General features: G+C 52.6%; 1 long non-coding RNA gene across 1 annotated transcript; it reads right to left on the bottom strand.

Moving 5' to 3' along the window:
• Nucleotides 1-299: 299 nt before the first annotated feature.
• LOC118981715 (uncharacterized) lies at nucleotides 300-9,176 on the bottom strand. Its single transcript, XR_005065402.1, has 3 exons — nucleotides 9,152-9,176; nucleotides 4,664-4,820; nucleotides 300-386 (listed from the first exon to the last, which is right to left on the bottom strand). It is a non-coding gene; the product is annotated as an uncharacterized LOC118981715 (long non-coding RNA).
• Nucleotides 9,177-9,446: the final 270 nt, after the last annotated feature.

Here is a 9,446-nt window from a genome sequence, read left to right as displayed (position 1 = left end):
GACAGAGGGGATGTGGGCTTCACAGAGACCGGGTGGCCCACTCAGGGTCAGCAGCCCGCAGTTTTGTTGGGTGGGAGGGGACGGGTGGGACGAGGGGACATTGCCCATTGTCAGGGCGACACCGGCAGCAGCCCATGCCCACGCGTCCATTCTCGAAGTGGCTTTGGTTTGACGTAGCTGCAGGGTCCTCTTCCACAGGGCACCGCCATGGCCATGGTGTGAAGACGCAGACGCCAACCTGCGGGGCAGCGTCGAAGGGACCGATTCGCAGATGGCAGAGGTTCCCCACGGCCGTGGTCAATGTGTTCCTGACCCGATTCAGGATGCGACATCCGGCGAGAGCGTGTCACAGGAAGACTGCAAGGAAAGTTGGTTGTTTCTGCGGCCTGTGTGATAAAGATAAAAAAGTCACTTTTAAAAAGTTTTAGATTATTCACATACACATACATATGTGTGTCCATACATGTACACACATATATAGATATATACACATACACACACAATGATCAGCGGTTTTCAGAGTCAGTACCTCTCATCTGATTCATGAAGACTGATACGTATCATCGTTACATACAATAATTTTGAGGCGTAACGTACGTAACATAGAAAGCACATACCAGGCGTTTACCAAGACTGTGCCAAGAGCGTCCAGGAGAGAGGGTCAGCCTGCAGCAAGCCCCAAACATCTGTATTCTAACACAGCTTCACAGGTGACTCTAATAGGCATCTCCGATGGAAAACCACCGGCCAAGAAGATGCTCGATTTCAATCAAAGAAGAGTGTGGCAGAGTTTTAAACAATAGACGAAACCGAGACCGATGACCCTCCAGCGCAGCTGACGGAGGGTGTCAGACAAAGAGCCACCGCAAATGTCACAAGTACCGGAAACGTCGTCAGCACATTTCGTGTTGTTTCTGTTTTCCTTAACATCAAACATAGAATTGAAAATAAGGTCACTGACATAGCTCTCCAGACTTCCCATAAAGTGATATACAAATAACATTTTACCTTGAAATTAAATACAAGTTCAATTTAAATACAAATGTAACAGATTTAACCTGTAGTGAAAAAGAAAAGCAAGATCCTCTCACCATAGGAGATGAATGATTAATAAAATTTGAAAACCACAGACTCTGGAATTGCCCATAGTGGCTTCATTATAAAAAAAAAATCCGGTGTCTGTTTTGTTACTCTGTTGGAAAAGGAAGGAACAAGGTAACCTCGGCGCATGCAAAGGTGAGCTCTGCCTGAGAGCAGGGAGTGGAGCTACCACTAGAGGGCAGTGCAGACAGACGCTGCCCAGAGCACGCAGCACCTCCTACCCGCCTCTGCAGCGTTTGTCTCCCAGAATCTTAAGCCCTTGGTAACAAAGTAAGAAAGCACGACCGCCCCTTGCTCCCCTCCCCTCCTCCTGGTGTTCCCACAGGCGGATGTTGTGATGCTTCGTGTTGTCCCACGTGTTTCTGAAGCTCTCCTCATTTGAAGTATGTCTTCCTTGTGGCTGCTCTGCCTGGGTGTTTATTCTGCCTCGTCTCCCAAGTCGCCGATGCGATCCTCTGCTTCATCTAACCTGCTGTTTACTCCTTCCAGTGTGCTATTGATCTCAGATGTTGCATTCTTTGCTTCCAACTGATTCTTTGTTACGGTTTCTATGTTTTTTTTCATGTTGTCGAGTACCTTTATAATCATTACTGTAAACTCTCATCTAATAAATGGCTTGCTTCTGTTTCATCTAGTTCTTCGGGAGATTTCTCTAATTCTTTCCTTTGGGGACTGTTTCCTTGTCTTCCCAGAGATCTGCCTCAGTTGTTAAACTCATCAGTGATGCAGCCTCACGCTGTGATCGGCAGCCCCACAGGGTGGGGCAGAGCAGTTCCCGCAGGTGGGCCTATGGCTTCAGGCTGCTGCCACTTGGAGAGGAGGGCTCTGCCTGAGGAGATGACTTCTGCAGGGTGGCGGGTGACTCAGCACAGGGATCCTGGTGGCCGTTCCCTCAGTTCTCTCCCCAGAGACACCGGCCCCAGACTGTCCTCAAGCGTCTCTAGTCCACTCTGCCCTCCCTCCCTCTGCCAGGGCCCAGGGTGAGTGTCTGCAAATGGAATTTTGTGTGTGGCCCTTTAAGAGGCTCTCTGCATCGCCAGCCCTCTCTCCCTGATCGACAGAACCCCTGCCGCTTCTCACAGCCGGATGTTCCCTGGGTTCCTTTCCCAGCTCTGCTGCTGCGGGCTGGGAGCCCAGCCTGGGGTTCAGACCCCACCGTTCTCAGGGGGAGCCCCGTGGCTGCACTCCAGCTGCTGCCCGTGGGAGCCCGGCCAGCCCTCTCATGCCCACTCCGCACTCCCTGCCGGTCTCACTGTGGTGAAGTGGTTTCTTCTGTCCGTCTGTGGTTATAAGGCTTCTCTCCAACTCGTGTTCCGCGGGTGGTTCAGGATGATGTCTCTACAATGTAGCTGTGACTCCAGGTTGGTCCTGGCAGGGGGTGTGTGTGGCTTCCGCTCACCCCTCCGCCATCTTGGGTCTCAAATCATAACGTATCTTGTAGCACAGTGTGAGACACACAGTAGGTGCTCAAGGACGAATAAGACAAAACCTTGCTATCGACAGATTTGTGGCCTGCAGGAGAGGCGACCATGGGCAGAGCAGTGTGGTGGGGTTTTTAAATCATAGACGTGTGTTAGGGTGGGCAGGAGATGGTTTCATTGAGGAAGGGACACACGGGTCAGAATTCAGTTTGGCACCCTGTCCCCCGTCCCCCACCCTCACCCACCCCGTGTCTCAGGTCCTGGGTTAGGAAAGAGGCGTGTGAGGACTGTTTCTTCCGTGGGATGCCATTGCATCCAGAGTGGGCAAAGCTGGTGGCAGCAAAGAGGAAATCCTATCAGCTTGTTTCCATATTTGCTTCAAGTATCTATTCTGTCTGTCTACTTACTGTCTATCTTGCTGAACCATTTCAAAATAAATGAGGCATCGTGACATTCCACCCCTTCATGCTTCTGCGGGCACTTTAAACAAAGACCTCAGGACATCACTCTGTATAACTGCAACTCTGGCATCACACCTCACAATTAGCGGGAGTCCTGGAATCTCCCCCACCACTCGGCTCAGCGTCATTGTCTCCCCGCTCCCCCCTCCATGCGCCCAGCCTGCCTTGTCTGCTCTGTCAGAGCCCCGAGAGGGTGACACCTCCAGACCACCAGAGCCAGGCTCCCGGGGGGTGCCGCTATGGGGGGTGTCCCGCCATGGGGGGTGCCACCAGAGGCACCTGCAGGAGACCAGTGTGAGTGGAGAGACTGGGACACCTTTCCTCTGTGCCACCTGCCCGGCGGCCACTCTGGCTGCATCCACCACCGTGTCTCTGGCTAAGCAGGACCCACGTCCACAGCCCCAGCTGCGACCTGTCTCCTGCTCACTCCTTCAGGCCCAAGGGAGTCTGGCGGTGGCTTCCCCCGGGTCCCGGGCACCTCGGCCTCCCCCGCTGGCTCCGTCAGCCCTGAGCATGCCTCTCAACCGTCCCCTCAGCACGTGTTTCCCGATCGAGTTTTTCTGAGTTTGCCGCCTGCTTCCTGCAAGGACTCTAGCGACGTCTGAAGAGGTCATATTGAGGTTCCCATTGGCACAAGAGGTTTTCAAAGCTTTTTAAAAAACACAAAATCCAGTAGAATATCTTGCATCGAACTTGGCTTTGTGTCTTTAGTCTTTAATCTAGGTCCTCCTTTTCCTCTCGTCGTTGACTTTTTTTGAGAGACCAGACCCGTTATCTTGTAAAGAAAGTCCCCACGTTCCGAACGTGTCCAGTCGCTCCCTCCTGGTGGCATCAGCTTGCTGCTTCACATTTGCTTGAGTCGCGTCTAATCTGGACCAACCCCCGTTCTAAATGCCGTTGTCGAAGTGGAGGCGATGGCGTGGAACGTCCAAGGCGTCGTCTCAGGAGTCACAGGGCGTCACTGACAGCGGGACTGCCGGGCAGTCAGTCTGACCCCTGAGTGATGACAGCCCTACTTGTCCATTGTAAAAGATACCGCCCCCCACCTTCGCATTTACTACTAGCAAGTAATGGTGGGGCGGGGGGTGGGGGGTGGGGGAAGGGGCTACTTTGGAACCACGTGAGGACCTAGCTTCCCGTCAGCCATTCCGCTAACAGTTTCGGCATTCACCGTGGGTCCTCGTCTGGATCAGTTAACTTCAGCGTCGTACCTTGAACACCGTTTATTTGCTGTTTCTATCGGTACTTCTACCACGATCAGCTAGCGTTCTACAAATAAAAGCTTTGCTTTAGTGACAGGGGCTCTTTCTGTTTCCTGACTGCAGTCACGACCATGGAAGCAGGATAACCTTGAACTTCCCCTTCAGTTCCTTAATCTGAATCAGGCACCCAGGGTGATACTGCTACGTGTGTAAACTCGACACTGTGTTTCACCAGTGAGGCCTCGGAACTTGGTATAGTGAAGCTCGGCCCGACTATCAGGGAAACGGCGTGCTCTGCCTCCCGACACACCCTATGTTCCATGCCACCTGTCTTCCCACCTTCGGTCACTGCAGCAGAAACATCCCCACCAGCCCTGGTCACACACCCAGTCCCAGCGCTGCGGACACCGGCTCGGGGAGCCCCGGCCACAGGGACAGAACCCAGGCTCGCTGCTGGCCCCAGGAGCGGAGCGCGCACCTCCCAGGCGCACTCGGAAGCACTCAGAGGCCGGGAGGCCCCCTGTGCCGACTGCTAGTTTCACAGGCTGCTGACTGCAGGGCCGGGGCTTTGCTCCACCGGCCCTCAGCCTTCTCCCCGGCATTCTGGAACGAGCACGTCGCTCCCAGGAGTGCTTCTGTCGGGAAGAAAGAGTGGGTTTTAAAAGCCAGGCGGTGAGACTTCTGGGTTTTTAGAAGCGAGCCCCCGGCGCTGGCTGTCCTGGTGTTCTGGCCAGTGCCCGGGGGCTGCCACAGACACTTGCTGTGGGAAGGACCGCTGCGTCGGGAGTGCCCAGCGGGGAACGCTCCCCAGGGCTCCCCGGTCGGGCCTGGCCCCGCCTCTGTGTGGCTGGTCCTCAGTTACAAAGGTGACAGGGCCATCATCAAGTAGCAAAGTCCTCCTAGATAACACTAACAATAATCAGCCGGAACTTCCGACCCCCCTGTGGCCATCGCAAATACAGCCTCCCTCGGCAACAGGGGAGACTTTGACAGTCACTGACGGAGCACAGGAAGACCCATTCGGGCCCGGAGCGTCTGGGCTGCAGGGCACGCCGAAAACCTGTGGCATGGTGCTCTGCCCCCGTCTTTCCCAGTCGGTTCCGCATTGCCGGCTCGGCCCTGCGACGCCACGTCCCCGCGTACTTCCTTTCTGCTACTGCCTAACTAACTAACCCCCACGGGCTGCGCGGCTCAAACTCACACCCAACGGTCATCCTGTGGGTCTGCAGTTCCAAAGCCGGGTGTCGTGCCCGGCTCTCTGCTCAGGGTCGCTCCAGGCCCACTGGGGTGGCCGCCGGGCCCCTCCGTGCAGGCTCTGGGATGGCCCACGCGCCAGGAGAGGGCTCGCTTGGCCCCTTCTTCCTTACTGGCTGTCAGCGGGGGCCTCACCTTCTTCGGTCATTGACTGGGGGATGTCCCGAGGGTCCTGACCTGAGCCCAGGGTTATGAGGACCAGAAGAGGAGAGTTAACCCTCGAGGCTGTTAGATGGCGCCCCTTGCACCCACGCAGAGGGTCTCAGGGCTTTGCAGGAGGGTCTCAGCCAGGGGTGGGCAGACGCAGCCAGAGCACCAGCTCTGGCTTGCTGCCTGCTTTTTCACAGCCCCCTGAGCTGAAAATGCTTGTCACGTGGCTAGTGTTTCCACTTTAAATGATTATGTCCAGTGCTCCATAATATCTCCGTAATTTTGCTGCTTCAGCCACGGGGCTAAAATGTTTACTGCCTGGCCCTTTACACAGAGACTCAGGGGAAGGCAGAGCTCTGTCCACAGGACAGCTGTTGTCCGTGGAAGCCTGGGCGTCAGGAGGGAGGACTGGGCGGGGGCGGAGGTGGGGCTCCGGTAACTGGGGGAGGACGGTGATGGAGGACGCCCCAAACCCGGGCACCATGAAGCCAGGGAGGGCCTAAAAATTCTCCCCGGAATAGAATATAATTCCTCAAGTTTTTCGCCACCTAGTTGTAAGAAAAAAAATGCTCTTGTTTTAATTTGCATGTCATTTGGTTACTAATAAAGTTGGAGTTGGATTTTTCCTATGTCTGAAGAACGGCAAATGACTGCCACAAATAAACCGAACAGATTTCTGAACCAAGAACAAAAAAACATGGTTTCTATCCATAGAGCTAAAATCAACTGTCAAATGGAGCCCATATTAGCGTCCCAACCAAAAATGAGCAAATGTTCACTCTCCCCCTGTGTTAACATTCGAAAGCAGACCCCCTCCTTGAGCAGGACCCCTGAGCCCAGCACCTGGGGGGGCATGCGGGAACTCTCGGGGGAGCTGCCCGGCTCCTTTCCTGTCCTCCCCTCTGTCCATGCGGCTCCACTGCACCATCACACGCCCACGACTCACGTTACCACAGAAACAGAAAATCTGATAGAGGAAGTGGAGTCCAGAGTACTGAGTGTAGATTAGATTTGCAATAAGAATGATTTATTATTATTACTATTTAAATTTAATAAGGATGACTTTTCTTGAAGAAACTATAATACAAAGTTTTATAAAGATTACTGTTTAGTTAGAAAACCTATGTCTGATTGCATCCAACTGTAGTTCAAGAGCAAAACCCCTGTATGTTGCTAAGAGGAAAGAATTGCAGGATTCCATCTTTAAAGAATTCCCATTTTCACAGTGGAAGTTTGGCCCTTACAGGCTTCTGTTTCCCATCTAAATGTGTGTGTTCCATAGGTGGTAAGTTTTTGCCCAGCTACAATATCTTCAGGGTGTTTAGGTTTTTCTTGACCTGCCTCCTTATTTCCCCTGTGGGGTTAGACCCTGAAGTGAAGGCCAGCCGTCCACGTAGAAGTGACAGTGGCCTACACAGCCTCCCTTCCAGGCCATGTGACATTCTCTTGGGAACTGAGCAGGACACACAGCTCTCCCACTGTTCTGTGCAGAGTGCTTTTCTCGCTCACAGGGAGTCTGGGGGCACACCCCTGCGCGTTTGAGAGAGGGGGCACTGGAAAACACAGGGCAGCCTGTTCCCCAGAAAGGGAGCAGAAGCACAGATGTCCCCTGGGTCACACGAACTGGCTCACGGTAGGAAAACGAGTGTGACATGTGCAGGGACTTACGGTTGTTGAGTGTGTTGTGCGGGGATGTAAATGTCAGAGTTGGCTCCTTCACAAATTCCTTGGTCTTCCCCACCATTGTCTACAAGAGCAAGGGGCTAAATGCAATATCAAAATTCACACGGGAGCTGGGGGCTGGGGGGGCGCTGGGTGAGGAAGGGGAAGGGACTAAGAAGGACAAAGTGGCAGTTCCGAAACAGTCTCAAGGATGCCGAGACCAGCACAGGAGATGTAGTCCATTACAGCGTAGTAACCCTGGATGGTGACGGGGCGAGAAGGGCTTGAATTATTGGGGGACGACTTCTTAAATTATGAAATTGTCTAACCACTGTGCTACATTCCCCAAACTAACATAAAATAATACTGAATGCCACCCGTCATTGAAAAATAAAATTTCAAAAATTACAAAAACAATTCACACAAGAGCTTNGTGTGTTCCATAGGTGGTAAGTTTTTGCCCAGCTACAATATCTTCAGGGTGTTTAGGTTTTTCTTGACCTGCCTCCTTATTTCCCCTGTGGGGTTAGACCCTGAAGTGAAGGCCAGCCGTCCACGTAGAAGTGACAGTGGCCTACACAGCCTCCCTTCCAGGCCATGTGACATTCTCTTGGGAACTGAGCAGGACACACAGCTCTCCCACTGTTCTGTGCAGAGTGCTTTTCTCGCTCACAGGGAGTCTGGGGGCACACCCCTGCGTGTTTGAGAGAGGGGGCACTGGAAAACACAGGGGCAGCCTGTTCCCCAGAAAGGGAGCAGAAGCACAGATGTCCCCTGGGTCACACGAACTGGCTCACGGTAGGAAAACGAGTGTGACACGTGCAGGGACTTACGGTTGTTGAGTGTGTTGTGCGGGGATGTAAATGTCAGAGTTGGTTCCTTCACAAATTCCTTGGTCTTCCCCACCATTGTCTACAAGAGCAAGGGGCTAAATGCAATATCAAAATTCACGCGGGAGCTGGGGGCTGGGGAGGGGGGCTGGGTGAGGAAGGGGAAGGGACTAAGAAGGACAAAGTGGCAGTTCCGAAACAGTCTCAAGGATGCCGAGACCAGCACAGGAGATGAAGTCCATTACAGCGTAGTAACCCTGGATGGTGACGGGGCGGGGTCGGGGGGCTTGAATTATTGGGGGACGACTTCTTAAATTATGAAATTGTCTAACCACTGTGCTACATTCCCCAAACTAACATAAAATAATACTGAACGTCACCCGTCATTGAAAAATAAAATTTCAAAAATTACAAAAACAATTCACACAAGGGCTTCAAAATGGAGAAAACACGGACAGATAGAAGTTTGGCATGACCCTTTCTACCCTGAATGTCTGGAGTCCCTCTGGGTGTTTCAAAGAGACTTTCACAGAAGCCTTGAAAGAACAGAATTGCTACCTGCTCACTAGTCTCTTCTTTCAAAAAAAAAACCAAAGCAAATTCAGTATGATCTGGCTTACAGATTTGGACAAATTGAATTCCAAGAATATTCATGTTCCTAAAATTAAAACCGGACCAATTTATAAGTTTTATGAGAAGCTCAATGACTTTCGTTTCTGAATTAGATCTCAGAAATTGAATCTGAGAGAACTCAAGATGGTACTGTCCAGCTGGAATCATCTACACTGTGTCTGTTAGGAAGGCCGCCAGGGGGGCTCCCCCTGGGTCATGGGGACTCTGTGTGAGGAGAGGCGGAGCCTGCTTTGTCCTTCAAGCATGAGAGGACTCGTTCTGAAAGCCCAGACAGACACCAACAGCCCAGGCAAATGTAAAAGTTGCTCTTTTGGGACATTTATGGGATATAAATACAATGAAACCTTTAGAGGTGTGTGTGTGGTAATTATGTACTGATTGCTGTATTAAAGCAGTACAAGTCCCCAAATTAAAAAACTTCAAGCAACATGTATTACCTGACGCAGTTCCCAGGTCAGGAGTCCCTCAGACTGAGGGACCAAAGGGGAAAAGAAAGTAAGAACCCTTACATGACCTGATCTTGGAGGTGACACACCGTCACTTCCGCCGCACTCTTTTGGTCACCCCAGCACATTCCGGTACAACATGTGTGGGGGCTCTACAAGGGTCCCCTGCATGCCAGGAGTAGACCATCCCGGAGGCGGGCCAGCAGTCTGCCTCCCGGGCCCCAGCGGCTTGTGACTCCCGACCTGGGAAGGGCACTCACCCCATCCCGAGACCTTCACGTTCTCG

The sequence above is a fragment of the Sturnira hondurensis genome, unplaced genomic scaffold (assembly GCF_014824575.4).
Source record: "Sturnira hondurensis isolate 20B ecotype Veracruz unplaced genomic scaffold, ASM1482457v3 Scaffold0024400, whole genome shotgun sequence".
Taxonomy (NCBI): Eukaryota; Metazoa; Chordata; class Mammalia; order Chiroptera; family Phyllostomidae; genus Sturnira; species Sturnira hondurensis.
The sequence above is the reverse complement of the archived record's forward strand: the minus strand, read 5'-3'. Positions and strand labels throughout refer to the sequence as shown.